We start from the raw sequence: 14,930 nt of genomic DNA, 5'->3' as shown, positions 1-14,930 counted from the left end.
AATTAGGAGGCTGGTTCCTTTGTGGTTTCCCCATCAGAGAATGTCTATAAAACTGAACACAACAAATATGTATTGGTTTCTTTGTGGTGGGAATAGCCATTCTGCAAATGGAGGGAGGGACATGGTGGCCTAGTAGAAAAGAGCTGCTAGTTCAGTTCCTGTTCCTAGCATATGCTGATGTCAGTTTTGCAAGACAAAGCCTACCTTTTGAGTGTCCTACTGGTAATAGTGGAAAGGGCAGTGGCAGTCAGACTAGAACTCAGGTTTCCCATGCCACAGAACAACACACTGATCATAGGAAGAGATAAAATGAAGAGTCACAGGGACTACTCAGTAGCAGATGGCATGGTGGGGTGGCAAATGTCACCTGACCCTTGGTTGGTCATGTTGCTGCTGCTTCCTTGGAGGCAAAGGGAGAGGGGAGGGGGAGCAGCAGTGAGGCTGACAAGGTGCAGGACCACTTGAATGGCTCCTCTGGTGTGTTTTGCACTTCACCAACTTTTCCGTTGCCTCACTCCTTGCTCTCTACCTCCCAATAAGCAACAGTGATGTTACCAGAGGTCAGGTAAGTGGCATTGCCGCACCATGCCATCTGCAACTGGGACTACTAAAATATTCCTTATCCATGGCATGTCCGTAACATAACAAGAGCTTGATCCTCCACAGAATCATTGTGGTGGTGATACCATGCCCCAGGAGGGATTTAATACTGGGAACGATCTATCATCCCCCTGATCAAAATGCTCAGGGAGACCTTGAGATGAGATATGAGATTGAGGAAGCATCCAAACTAGGAAATGTGGTAGTAATGGGTGACTTCAACTACCCGGACATAGACTGGCCGCATATGTGTTCCAGTCATGACAAAGAAGCAAAATTTCTAGATATTCTAAATGACTGTTCCCTAGAACAGTTGGTCATGGAACCGACCAGAGGGACGGCAACCCTGGACTTAATCCTCAGTGGGGACCAGGACCTGGTGCGAGATGTAAGTGTTGTCGAACCAATTGGGAGCAGTGACCAAAGCGCTATTAAATTAAACATACATGTAAATGGCCAATTGCCAAGAAAATCCAACACGGTCACATTTGACTTCAAAAGAGGAAACTTCACAAAAATGAGGGGATTGGTAAAAAGAAAGCTGAAAAACAAAGTCCAGAGGGTCACATCACTCGAAAATGCTTGGAAGTTGTTTAAAAACACTATATTAGAAGCTCAACTGGAGTGCATACTGCAGATCAGAAAAGGTACCGCCAGGGCCAAGAAGATGCCAGCATGGTTAACGAGCAAAGTCAAGGAAGCTCTTAGAGGCAAAAAGTCTTCCTTCAGAAAATGGAAGTCTTGTCCGAATGAAGAAAATAAAAAGAACACAAACTCTGGCAAAGGAAATGCAAGAAGACAATAAGGGATGCTAAAAAAGAATTTGAGGAGCACATTGCTAAGAACATAAAAACCAACAACAAAAAATTCTATCAATACATTCAAAGCAGGAGACCATCTAGGGAGGCGATTGGACCCTTGGATGGTAAGGGAGTCAAAGGTGTACTAAAGAATGATAAGGAGATTGCAGAGAAGCTAATTGAATTCTTTGCATCTGTCTTCACAGTGGAAGATATAGGGCAGATCCCTGAACCTGAACTAACATTTGCAGGAAGGGATTCTGAGGAACTGAGACAAATAGTGGTAACGAGAGAGGAAGTTCTAGGCTTAATGGACAATATAAAAACTGACAAATCACCGGACCCGGATGGCATCCACCCGAGAGTTCTCCAAGAACTCAAATGTGAAATTGCTGATCTGCTAACTAAAATATGTAACTTGTCCCTCGGGTCCTCCTCCGTGCCTGAGGACTGGAAAGTGGCAAATGTAACGCCAATCTTCAAAAAGGGATCCAGAGGGGATCCCGGAAATTACAGGCCAGTTAGCTTAACTTCTGTCCCTGGAAAACTGGTAGAAAGTATTATTAAAGCTAGATTAACTAAGCACAAAGAAGAACAAGCTTTGCTAAAGCAGAGCCAGCATGGCTTCTGCAAGGGAAAGTCCTGTCTCAGTAACCTATTAGAATTCTTTGAGAGTGTCAACAAGCATATAGATAGAGGTGATCCAGTGGACATAGTGTACTTAGACTTTCAAAAAGCGTTTGACAAGGTACCTCACCAAAGACTTCTGAGGAAGCTTAGCAGTCATGGAATAAGAGGAGCGGTCCTCTTGTGGATAAGGAATTGGTTAAGAAGCAGAAAGCAGAGAGTAGGAATAAACGGACAGTTCTCCCAATGGAGGGCTGTAGAAAGTGGAGTCCCTCAAGGATCAGTATTGGGACCTGTACTTTTCAACTTGTTCATTAATGACCTAGAATTAGGAGTGAGCAGTGAAGTGGCCAAGTTTGCTGACGACACTAAATTGTTCAGGGTTGTTAAAACAAAAAGGGATTGCGAAGAGCTCCAAAAAGACCTCTCCAAACTGAGTGAATGGGCGGAAAAATGGCAAATGCAATTCAATATAAACAAGTGTAAAATTGTGCATATTGGAGCAAAAAATCTGAATTTCACATATATGCTCATGGGGTCTGAACTGGCGGTGACCGACCAGGAGAGAGACCTCGGGGTTGTAGTGGACAGCATGATGAAAATGTCGACCCAGTGTGCGGCAGCTGTGAAAAAGGCAAATTCCATGCTAGCGATAATTAGGAAAGGTATTGAAAATAAAACAGCCGATATCATAATGCCGTTGTATAAATCTATGGTGCAGCCGCATTTGGAATACTGTGTACAGTTCTGGTCGCCTCATCGCAAAAAGGATATTATAGAGTTGGAAAAGGTTCAGAAGAGGGCAACCAGAATGATCAAGGGGATGGAGCGACTCCCTTATGAGGAAAGGTTGCAGCATTTGGGGCTTTTTAGTTTAGAGAAAAGGCAGGTCAGAGGAGACATGATAGAAGTGTATAAAATTATGCACGGCATTGAGAAAGTGGATAGAGAAAAGTTCTTCTCCCTCTCTCATAATACTAGAACTCGTGGACATTCAAAGAAGCTGAATGTTGGAAGATTCAGGACAGACAAAAGGAAGTACTTCTTTACTCAGCGCATAGTCAAACTATGGAATTTGCTCCCACAAGATGCAGTAATGGCCACCAGTTTGGATGGCTTTAAAAGAAGATTAGACAAATTCATGGAGGACAGGGCTATCAATGGCTACTAGCTGTGATGGCTGTGCTCTGCCACCCTAGTCAGAGGCAGCATGCTTCTGAAAACCAATTGCCGGAAGCCTCAGGAGGGGAGAGTGTTCTTGCACTCGGGTCCTGCTTGCGGGCTTCCCCCAGGCACCTGGTTGGCCACTGTGAGAACAGGATGCTGGACTAGATGGGCCACTGGCCTGATCCAGAAGGCTCTTCTTATGTTCTTGCTGAATCAGGCCAGTGACCCCTCTAGTCCAGCATCCTGTTCTCACAGTGGTCAACCAAATGCTCATGGGAAGCCCTCAGGCAGGACCTACCTCAGCCACATGCAGGAAACGCAGGAGGAATCTGTGCCTTAGTCATGGTCTAAGATAAGGAGTGTGGTGATAAAGGGGCATGGTTAAAGAAGAAAGGGTTGACCTACATGGCAAAGACTAGTGCTAATCCAAAAGTTGTCATGGGAAATTTCAGTGCAAAAAACATGTGCCGCCCTGGGCTCCTACTAGGAGGAAGGGCGGGAAATAAATCTAATAAATAATAATGATGATGATGTGTGTTTTGTGTGTGACATCATTTAAACCCTTCCACCATTGCAAGCATTCTAAGTGAGAAAATGGGTAGCTGCCAGCTGGTGCCAGCAAAGATAAGTTCTCTTGCCAGCTCCTGTGACAACAAAGTTAGAACAATTTTTTTTTAAGTGGGAAGGGGATGAAAAACAAAAAAGGACCTACCCTTGTGAAACATGTCCTCCCCATATTTGCGAAGGGAAGAAAAATGGAGAGGGCATTTTTACTCTTCCCTAAGATTAACTGATTCCGGAAGAGATTTTTAATTTTTTCTGCTCCCACCATTGGTTTTTCATTCACTAATTACAGACTGTTGACAAATCTTTCCCTGATACCTGCAACTTACTAGAATTAGTAGAGAAGCTGGAGTTAGTTTTTGAAAGTTTGGTTTTGGAAACTAAGTGAAAAAAAAGTGAAATGTTTGTTTCCTTTTCCCATCCTTCCCTGCCTCCCCCTCTCCAAATAGAGTTTCCTGCTATGACATTTCCATTTATTCATTTCTGTTAAAGACTGAAGACACCATCCTTCAGAATAGGTAAGAAATATCACCACGTAAATGGTGTTTATTAGTCCAGATGCACATTTCATCTTACGTTCTTCTCTTTACATACTAATCTTCTCCATTGTGGGAAACTGTTTTTTCATGATATTTTTTTTGGTAATGCCCCATTTTATGTGAAAATACTTCTTGGCAAGGATAAACGTGTCATCTTAGTGGTCAATAGTGAAATTTATGATGCCATGTTTCAATCTTTATTCATAATTTAACAGGTTAGGCTCCCTTTGCTTCTCAGCCAATGAGATGGAAAAGATGGTAACATGAGAATTCCTTCCCAATTCACAGCTCCCTTTGCCCCTCCCCACCTCCCCTTGCAAAAATTGCTATATTGTAATGTTGTGTAGATATACATGTGCCTATTAGTCATATTTCTGAAGCTGTTGCAGAAAATTTTAATTGCTGAAATGCAACTTGCTGTAACAATTGGGTAATGGACCATCTGTTAGCATATGTATTATTTAGTTGGAAATATAATGAAGAACACCATTACTACCACAGCCAGAACTGACGGATTGTTATTTTCCAAGAATGCCCCTGACCACTTACAGACTTCAGTAGGGATGGGCAGAAAGAATAAGGTTCAGAGATAAGAAATATGAAGGAACCATTATGCTGCCTTACTGCATAATTCAAGCCACAGGCTTTTCAACTATCCATAGGTCATAGGGTTTCCAGTCCCAAAGTGTAATTTTTGAAACTTTTCTCATCCCCCCCCCACAAATAATATTTCTCTATACAGTAATACCTCATTTACCTCACTTAACAAAGTAGATGCATTCCTGGACATTAGTTATTTAACAGAAACTTTGGTAGCAGAGTTAGGAATAACATGGAAAGAACAGGGATAGGTTCCTACACCCGCTCATAGATGGTGGGGACAGTTTCAGAAGGGCTTTAAAGGGTGCCTAACTGTCACCCCTCCCTGTTTACATGGAAGAATATGAGTGGGGGAGAGACAGAATCTACACTATGTATTTATACATTTTAAGATTTTTTGTGTGACTAAATAAATACACATATTCCATTCCTTTTATGAATAATAGTCCTTTAATAGCTGCAGGCCATCTGGGCAGTCAAGAGCCTTTCTAGCACTGCAGACAGTTGCCAGTTCTTCCTTGTTGTGATGAATAATAGTCCTTTTGTGAAATACTTCCATTTTATAACACTAAGGCTCCTCTAGTCTAAAGCTAACCCAGTTTATGTTCCCTCATTTGTTACCTTCTGTTGGTGTCAATAAAACCTAATAATCTCTTAAGAGCATCCAGGACATTTGCATACACCAATCATTGGCAACAGTCCCTTTCATGAAATGAAAGGGATGGTACATGAAGTTTAATGAGGATAAGATATATTTTAGGTATTTTATTGGAAAAGGCAGGGGAAGAAGAACAAAACCAGAACTGGCAGCAGTCTTCTCCCCAGAAGTCACATACATATGCAAAAGCAGCCTAATTGCCCTCTTTAGAAACCAATCATTCTGGATTTTACAAGATGCATTATATAACCTGGCATGCTTATTTTTTCTCCTATGATGTTTGTAAGCAGTAATCCTTCTGAAAAGAAAATCAACCCCTATTTTATCTGGTGCAACCATCTCCCTTTCTTTCCTCAGTCTTCCTGCCCACCCTTCTTCCATCAGCCAAATGACACAGCATTTCAGTGTGTAACATGCATTCAAAGTCATTATCATTCCCAATTCAAAATTATTATCTTGGGCCATTATGTCTTTGCATTATATTTATTTAAATGTGCATCTTCCAAATTAGCTCATTCTTAACAGCTAGCCATGCCTGAAGTATTGTTCCAGCTCAGGTTACTCATAAATGTACTTAAAACAAATACCTTTACAAAAGGTCTTGGTGTTATCCTGTGGAAAATTAAAAGTTTTGGCTGTTAATTGTCAGTCTCCCCCCCCCTTTTTGCATGAAATGTTTAGGAACACTTAAACATGCTCCAGATACACTCCAAAATGAAAATCCGTATCTTTAGAGTAGATGGATATTAGGGATAGGGTTGGGGGAGGTATTAAATTCAGTTTGCATTTAAATATGAACCTACCAAATTTGCACTTTCTGAAACAATATGTAACTGAAACACAGCCATTCTTTGAAATTGGCACTTCTCCAAATTTTGCAATGCTATTCTACAGCAAAGTAATGTATACAAAAAAAATGCATATATTAGGGTAAAGTGTGCCTTAAAAGTAATGTATTAGTGGGAAAAAGCACTCATGCATTATGTTTGGGGAAATTGCAAAAATGTGTATATTATTCAAAACTACATACAAAAATCTGTACATTAGGAGGAATTTGTACTAAAATGCTGATAAATTTTCATGAGGATTAAAATAATTTGCTGCAGAAATGAGGATTTAAAAAACTGCTGTGAAGAACTGAATTTAAAATTAGAAAAATTAAAATCTGAGAGAACCAAAACTGACAGATTTGTCCATTCCTAATTAGGGGTGTGCATAAGCTCTGTGTGCTCTGAATCACAAGACAATTTGGGCTGAGTCCTCAAAGATTCTCACATCTCTGAGCTGAATCACACCATTAACAAGACATCTGGAGACAAATAAGGGACTCTCTAAGTTTCTGGGTGGCTTTGGGGCTTTCTCTGTCTCTCTCCCTCTCTTTCAAAAAAAGAAAGAAAGTTGTGTTTCTTTGTTTTCCTGAGAAATAAAACTGAGATGACAGGGGAAATATCCAGAGCTTAAAAAGGGATGGGGTGGAGAGGATCTTTCGTTTTGAAAGAATCTCTACACCTATCTTTCTGAAATTTGGCAGGGTTCATCCCCTCAGAAGGTATGTCTATGCCTTCAATTTACTCCAATTCTGGTGCAAGATTAAAAAATTTAGAAACTTATTATTTTAAAAGATTCCTTGCATGAAATCCTTGGATGGATTGTTTGTTAGAACAATTGGGAAAGAAACAGGGCACACCAGTCATCTAACTCTGCCAGATAGGCACTGCCCTGACAGCTGAAGTATGGAGAATGATAATCCATTTGAAGAATGGCTCTATTTATTGTTTCAACATCCCTTCCCTAAATCATTGTGATTGCAGTTCCCCAGGAAAATAATTCACTGTGATTTAAAGTTAGTCCTGTCCATCAAAACAAAACATTCCGCCAGCTCTGCACCCACTCCCATCTTCTCTTGACCCCTCCCTTGTCAAGCTCTGAGCATTTACTCATTCTGTTTGGTTTCATTTCTCAGGGGGAAAAGGTACTGTGTTTAACATTTTAGGAAAAATGAAGCAGCAGAGCTACTTGGAAGGGTGGGGACTCCCTGATCAGCCTCGGCATGCCCTGTAATGGTGTGATCTGACTCAGGAGCATGAGTTTGCCCCAATTCATCCCAATTTGCCTTGTTATTTGGGGTACTGCAAATTTTGACTAGAACTTCTAAGAATCACCTTGTTTCTCCACCCTGAGGTGAAACAGAACGGAACTGCTCTCAAACTTCTGTCAAGACATTCCATGGCATCACTCATGTAATCTTGGAGCCATTGTCTCCATGTGCTCTGATGAACCTTGATTATTCATAAGTTATAGCTGTGCACTGGAAATTATTCTCTAGATCCTTCCATCAAATTGCATTTCTTCTTTATGTTCCTAAGTTAAATTCTCTTTTTCCCATCACCCATTCCAACTCCCAACCACTGTAATAACTGATTGAATACAGCAACTCCTTGAGGTGTTGTCCCTTCCTTTGTTAAATGAAATGTGTAATTGACCGTCTCACTACAGAATTCCCTGGCTGCAAATATCTGGTCTTCTTTTGGTCTCTTTCATTTTGACACTCATATTTATTCCTTCACAATAGGAATATTAATGCTTCTGATCCATCAAGGAACCATCCCCTCAGTATAACAGAAGGTCTCTCGCATGAGACAAAATGCACCACTGTGTCTCCTGTTATTCCAACCTTAAAAGGATGCCATTTATCAAGGAAGCTGGCTGGCAGTTCCTCCCACTGAATCACTGATGTAGGTTGCATTAATATAGGATTCTTAATATAGTAGTTTCACTCCTTACCTTTCTTAGTGACTGTGATTTGAGGTCAGATTTATGAAGAGCCTCTCAGTAAGTATCCCTGCCATTTAGTGCTGGCTTTGAAAAGAGATGCAGGAGGGTTTTAAGTAACTCTCCATCTGAGGAGCAAGTAATATCAGCCTATGTGAGCAAAAATAAGGGAAATCAGATATTGCAGGTGTGTCATATTTGTGTTACATATGAAAGAAGCTGATTATAGCTGAACCTTATAAATCCTGGTGTGGATTCCAAATTTTAAATTCAAGACCAATGACTAACTCTTCTACAAAATAACAAGAATAGTAAGAGCAATTATGTTCACAGGATTCCATTATTTTAGATGGATTGTCAACTTGCAATGTGTCTTAGGACATAAGAACAGAAGGAAAGTCCTGCTGGATCAGATCAAAGGCTCTTTTACTCCTGCATCCCGTTCTCACAGTGGCCAACCAGATGTCTATGGGAACCCCACAAGCAAAACATAAGCTGAGCAGCACTATCCCCACTTGTGATTCCAGGCAATTGGCATTTAGAGGGATGCTGCTCCCAGCCCTGGAGATAGTACATAGCCATTATGGCTAGTAGGCACTGTCAGTCTTATGCTTCATGAATTTGTCTAATCCTGTTTTAAAGCTATCCAAGTTGGTGGCTTAAACCTTAAATCTTGTGATAGTGAAAAATCTTATTTTCCTGAATCTACCATAGTTTTGTCTGTCCTGATTCTTCCAATGCTCCGTGTCATTGGATGACTGCAAGTTCTAGTTTTATGAGACAGTGAGAAAAACTATTAATTTTCTCCACATTATGCATAATCTTATACAACCATTGGTTGTTTTGGTTGCCCTGTTCTAAACCTTTTCCAGCTCTACAATATCCGTTTGAGGTGGGATGACCAGTATGGTTACCCCATAGGTTTGCATAATAACATTATTATATTGGCAGTCTTAGTTTGAATCCCTTTGGATCTAAATCCTTAATATGCCCTTTAAAAAAATCCTAATTGTTAAAACATATTAACAGATTTTACAGCTTGCCACATCATTACATTAATTTGTGAATGGCAAAATGTTTCCTTACACTCTTTGTAAACTCCTGTTGATGCTGATGCTGACCTGAATTTGATTTGTAATCCACATGACCATTTTTTCCCCTGCCAACCATATGGTAACATTTATAATATACCGAAATCCATAGTAGGCCAATGCCTTATTAGGCATATCACAGAGCAATGAGCAACTTCTCCCAAACTCTTCACCAGAAGGTGCTAAGCAAGAGAAACATTAGCTCAATAGTTCAAGGATATTTCCCAAAGCCAAGCACCCCAGCTCAGATAGGGAGAATCAAAGTGGGGGGAAAAGCTTTTGCTGGATCAGGAATTGTTGGTGTAATTGGATGCAGGGATATTTGCCTCCCTGAGCTCACTCTGAAAGGGGCTGAGGCTTTGGGCTTATCCACTTGGGAGCATAACTTCATACTAAAGATGCTGCTTTTACCCTTGTTTTCTATCAGCACTGTCCACAGTAAGGGCTCAATGCCAACTGCAAACATGGTGTTTTCTATTCACACTGGAGGGGAAGGATCAATCACAGTTTCCTAATGACCACACCCTCTAATTTAACATTTCCACTCCCTCTGGTTACCTAGCAACCAAGCATGTTCAGTTTGTTATACCAGTTAGTTTCATTTAAAAAAACAGCAACTCAGAAGTGTGATTGTTTATATTTTCAGTGGTACAATACAGCTGAAATACAAATCTTTGTTTGAGCAGTGTTATGCTTTTGCACACAAGTTACAGGGAAAAGAAAAGAAAGGCACCATTTGCAGCAACTTAAAAAATGCCAGCAGAATGGGAGAGCGCAGCCAGAAGTTACTCTTCAGCCCTCAGGAAATGAAATGAAAGAAGGAAGGAGGAGGGAGTGGGAATGGAGAGGGGAATGATTAACACACCCACTTAAAAGCATCAGAGCACAGCATCTGCAAGCGCTAGAGATATGGAGTGGAGATGTTTTTTCTTTCCCTTCGCACATTATCACAGGATTCGGTTAATACAGATTTACTGGGGGGGAGGAACCGTGTGATAGCTTCTGTTCATCAGTAACGTCATATGAACCATGCAAATTAAAACATAAGAACATAAGAAGAGCCTGCTGGATCAGGCCAGTGGCCCATCTAGTCCAGCATCCTGTTCTCACAGTGGCCAACCAGGTGCCTGGGGGAAGCCCCCAAGCAGGACCTGAGTGCAAGAACACTCTCCCCTCCTGGGGCTTCTGGGGAAGTAAGAAAGGGAAGTAAGTAGCACCAGACACACAGCAAACCTCTCTGTAGATGAGCCCTTTGTGTGCATTTGGAGAGAATGTACACAAAGTCCACAAGGGTATTTGTAAAGTGTCCAGGCTACAACTCCCCCTTTCCCTACCCAAAGGGTTCCCTCCCCCAAAGAAACTATACATTTGGGCTGGGGAAAGCAGATGTGGTGACAACTTTGGGTACTCCAGTCTCTGGCAGAGCATCTTTTCCTGCTGAGTACTTGGCTACAAGTGCCATTTCCACCACAGAAAAGGCCCCAGGATTGTAGCATCATTTTCCCACTGGAGAAGCTAGGTTGTACTTCTAATCCAGTCCCCAATAAGGAAAATTGTTCATCTCTGCCTCTGCCTTCTGCTGTCCAAAGGCAAGTTTCTAGGGACTAGGGTTGCCAGGCTCAGGGCCTGAGAATGATTCTGTTGCCAGGCTCAGCCTCCAAAAGGTCTTCTGTATCTTTAAAAGTTGTGCAGGGGGAAGAGAGAATTTCACTTTGTGGTTTTTCCCATTACAGTGTTGCAAGAAAACCTGCACTTGGCTGAATTTTCTCTTCTCTTAAAGATGCAGAATAATTCTCAGGCCCTGAGCTTGGCAACCCTAGTTGAGGAGGGGTGTGTGTGTGCAGATTAGGGTTGCCAGGCTCAGGGCCTGAGAATGATTCTGTACCTTTAAGAGAAGAGATAATTCAGCCAAGTGCAGGTTTTCTTGCACTGTAATGGGAAAAACCACAAGGTGAAATTCTCCCTTCCCCCTGCACAACTTTTAAAGATATAGAAGACCTCTTGGTTGCCAGGCCCAGCCTCCCAAGTCCTACTGTAAGGACAGAATATGGAGAAACTGACTGGTTCCCAATCTGAAAGGGTGTGAGACAGGGGTGTATTTTATCACCCTATTTGTTTAATCTATACACAGAACATATCATATGGAAAGCAGGATTGGACCAAGATGAAGGAGGTGTGAAAACTGGAGAAATATCAATAAGATATGCAGATGATACTATACTACTAGCAGAAACCAGTAATGATCTGAAATGAATGCTGATGAAAGTTAAAGAGGAAAGCACAAAAGCAGGACTACAGTGAACGTCAAAAAGACTAAAGTAATGACAACAGAAGATTTATGTAACTTTAAAGTTGACAATGAAGACATTGAACTTGTCAAGGATTATCAATACCTTGGCACAGTCATTAACCAAAATGGAGACAACAGTCAAAAAATCAGAAGAAGGCTAGGACTGGGGAGGGCAGCAGTCAGAGAACTAGAAAAGGTCCTCAAATGCAAAGATGTATCACTGAACACTAAAGTCAAGATCATTCAGACCATGGTATTCCCAATCTCTATGTATGGATGTGAAAGTTGGACAGTGAAAAAAGCAGATAAGACAAAAATTAACTCAAGAGAGGTTTGTGCATACCATGGACTGTGAAAAAGACAAGTAATTGGGTGTTAGAGCAAATCAAACCAGAACTGTCACTAGAAGCTAAAATGATGAAACTGAGGTTATCATACTTTGGACACATCATGAGAAGGCATGATTCACTAGAAAAGACAATAATGCTGGGAAAAACAGAAGGGAGTAGAAAAAGAGGAAGGGCAAACAAGAGATGGATTGATTCCATAAAGGAAGCCACAGACCTGAACTTACAAGATCCAAACAGTGTGGTTCACGACAGATGCTCTTGGAGGTCACTGATTCATAGGACCGCCATAAGTTGTAATCGACTTGAAGGCAGATAACAAGAACAACAACAACAACAAAGAGGGCTGCATAATCTTAGAAGAGGACGTGGGTGTGAGGAAGCATGGTGTGACTATTATGAAGGGACCCTATACTTCTAAATTTGCCTACACTAAAGTACTGCTGACCTTAACATGATAATGGCCTGCCCCTTGTTTTCTGAAATTCGGTATGTAGTGTAACGGCTAAGACACTAAACTATGAATCCGGAAGTCACCAGTTCTAACCTTGCTGTTGCCATGATGTCACTAGGTAGGCTGAGCCAAGTCACCTTTTCTCAACTATCAGCAATATGGGGATCATAAAAATGCCCCAGCCTTAGAGAGCTGTTAAGGATTGCAAAAAGAAATGCACTGAATTCATGAAAGTGCTATATTTTATGTATTATGTTTTTCAGGGACCATCTCTTTTTTTTCACTAAATGGCAGCCTCTTAGAACCTGTTATGTTTTTATAACATGCACCAGGATCTCAAGTGTTAAGTAGCAAGGTTGGCTTTGATCTGATTCTTTTCTATCCCTTCATACAGCCCCCAGCATTTACAGGATGACAATTTTCTCTACTAGGTGGTGCTTGTCATTGAAGGCTATTTAATCTCTCTTAGTCATGCAAGATACAATAATATTTAAATGCATGAGATTTCAGCGCCACTAGCCATTTTAAATGCCTAAGCCAGAGGTGTCCAAAAACTCGGCAAGGACCATGCTGGCAATTCTCCATGAGACCCACGGGTGCACTGAAATTGCATATACATTTTTAACATCACAGCTCAAATGTAAAGACCTAGAATTAAGTTTGCTCATGTTCTGGCTTTCTTGACTAAACTGAAATGACTTGTGGATACTGTTTGATAGTAGCAGAAGCAAAATGCTCTGAGTCCTGCTACAACCTAAATACAAAACACTAGTGGCACTGCATGAATCTGCATGCTATGTCCATATTTTCTTTCATAAACAGACACCACCTCTGCAAGAGAATATGTCTTCAAAGGTATCGGGTTGACATCTTTATTTTATCTAAAGCTACAGAACATCCTTTTCATTCAAGATGCACTGATGTTGTTTCAAGCTCATATTATGCAGTATAAAAGGTATGCATTAGTCATTTCGCTAATGGGAAATGACAAGCACATATATATATATATATATATATATATATATATATATATATATATATATATATATATATATATATATATATATATATATATTTGCCATCAGTGTAAGTAGCTAATTGCTGTGTGACTAGAGACAACTAATTTCAGGCTATGGATGCCATTCACCTTCTTGTTTCAAGGAAAATGTTAAGTAGATCAAAATTCTGTGGATGAAAAGCAACATAGCTTAAAATGCACTACAATCCATTGGATAGTTTTCAATTAAAAACATTTTCTGTGCCTGCTAAAAATCAATGTTGTGTTGTACTTTGATTTGTTTTAAAGCTTTCTCTGCCCCCCATGTGTCCTATATTTTGTAATGCACAAACAGCATAAGTGAAGTAAACTGTATTTATACTTACATGCATCCTCAATGATGTTGTCAAAGGCTATTATTTCAAGTTTGAACTCTTAAAAAAAAGTTATTACAGTACTTACATTTTAATGCCATATTTCCTCAGTGGAATTTTGAATGGCATGCATGAGGTTCCGAGACAGTAACCCAGGTACTGGCCTGCTTAGCTTTGGAGACCTTTCCTAAATGGACCATCTGTGCTGTGTGCGTTAGGAGCTAAGGCACAGAATCTACCCTTTAGTGTCCACATATCCAGTGAGGCTATAATGCTAGAGTGGGCCATACTGAACTGAAAACAGATGTTCCCAGGGCCCTCTAGGGTTAAAGGCAGTCAAATGAACATTCCAACAGCAAATGGGTTTAAGAAGGTAACTAAACAGGCATTCAGGCAGAGATGAGTTCAGATGTGCTTCAGCCTGCCATTTTGCACAGGAATTACTTCTAGAAACAAGACATTTAGCCTGAAATTTACACAAAATCAAAAATATAATCCAAGTTGGAAAAAGATATCGATTTAACTGACATTTACAAATAAATGATGCATTGCTCTTTTCATTTTGCTGGCTGAACTGACCCAAATGGCCTTTACATAATTTACTTTTGATTAAAGAAATGCTTCAACACAGATAACTCAAAAATAAAATCAATGCAGTTATGACACCATTTCTGAGGGGGCAAAAAGATATGCAAGTTAAGGTGAAAAAGTCCTATGAAGGTACTGCAATAAAGAAACAAGACAGTTGTCACACATGAGTGTTGGATGTAGTGCAAAAGATTTAACGTGGCTTTCATGTTTGTGCTCATCAGGCAGTGCAAGGCATGAAGAAATGCTGCTTTTAAATTAGGGGTGCTTGAGAAATTTGATCTGTTAATTCTGATGCAAACTGGCTTGGTTTGCACCTACGAGGCTAAAGTTCAGATCAGAATAGACAAAGCAATCCTAACCCCATTGTGGCAGCAGTAGGGTACAACTGTGTGGTGTTGTCACCATCATAGCCCTGCTGCTCATACCAGCTGGGGTGGAAAGTGAGGACAGGCAAAACCT

At 40.6% G+C, this 14,930-nt stretch overlaps 1 long non-coding RNA gene across 1 annotated transcript in view; it reads right to left on the bottom strand.

Moving 5' to 3' along the window:
• Positions 1-14,930, bottom strand: part of LOC133386657 (uncharacterized) — a 68,647-nt gene that overhangs the window by 33,346 nt on the left and 20,371 nt on the right. The window lies entirely within an intron of this gene.

The sequence above is a fragment of the Rhineura floridana genome, chromosome 6 (assembly GCF_030035675.1).
Source record: "Rhineura floridana isolate rRhiFlo1 chromosome 6, rRhiFlo1.hap2, whole genome shotgun sequence".
NCBI lineage: Eukaryota > Metazoa > Chordata > Lepidosauria > Squamata > Rhineuridae > Rhineura > Rhineura floridana.
Note: the sequence above shows the minus strand (reverse complement) of the source record. Positions and strands in the feature narration are given on the sequence as shown.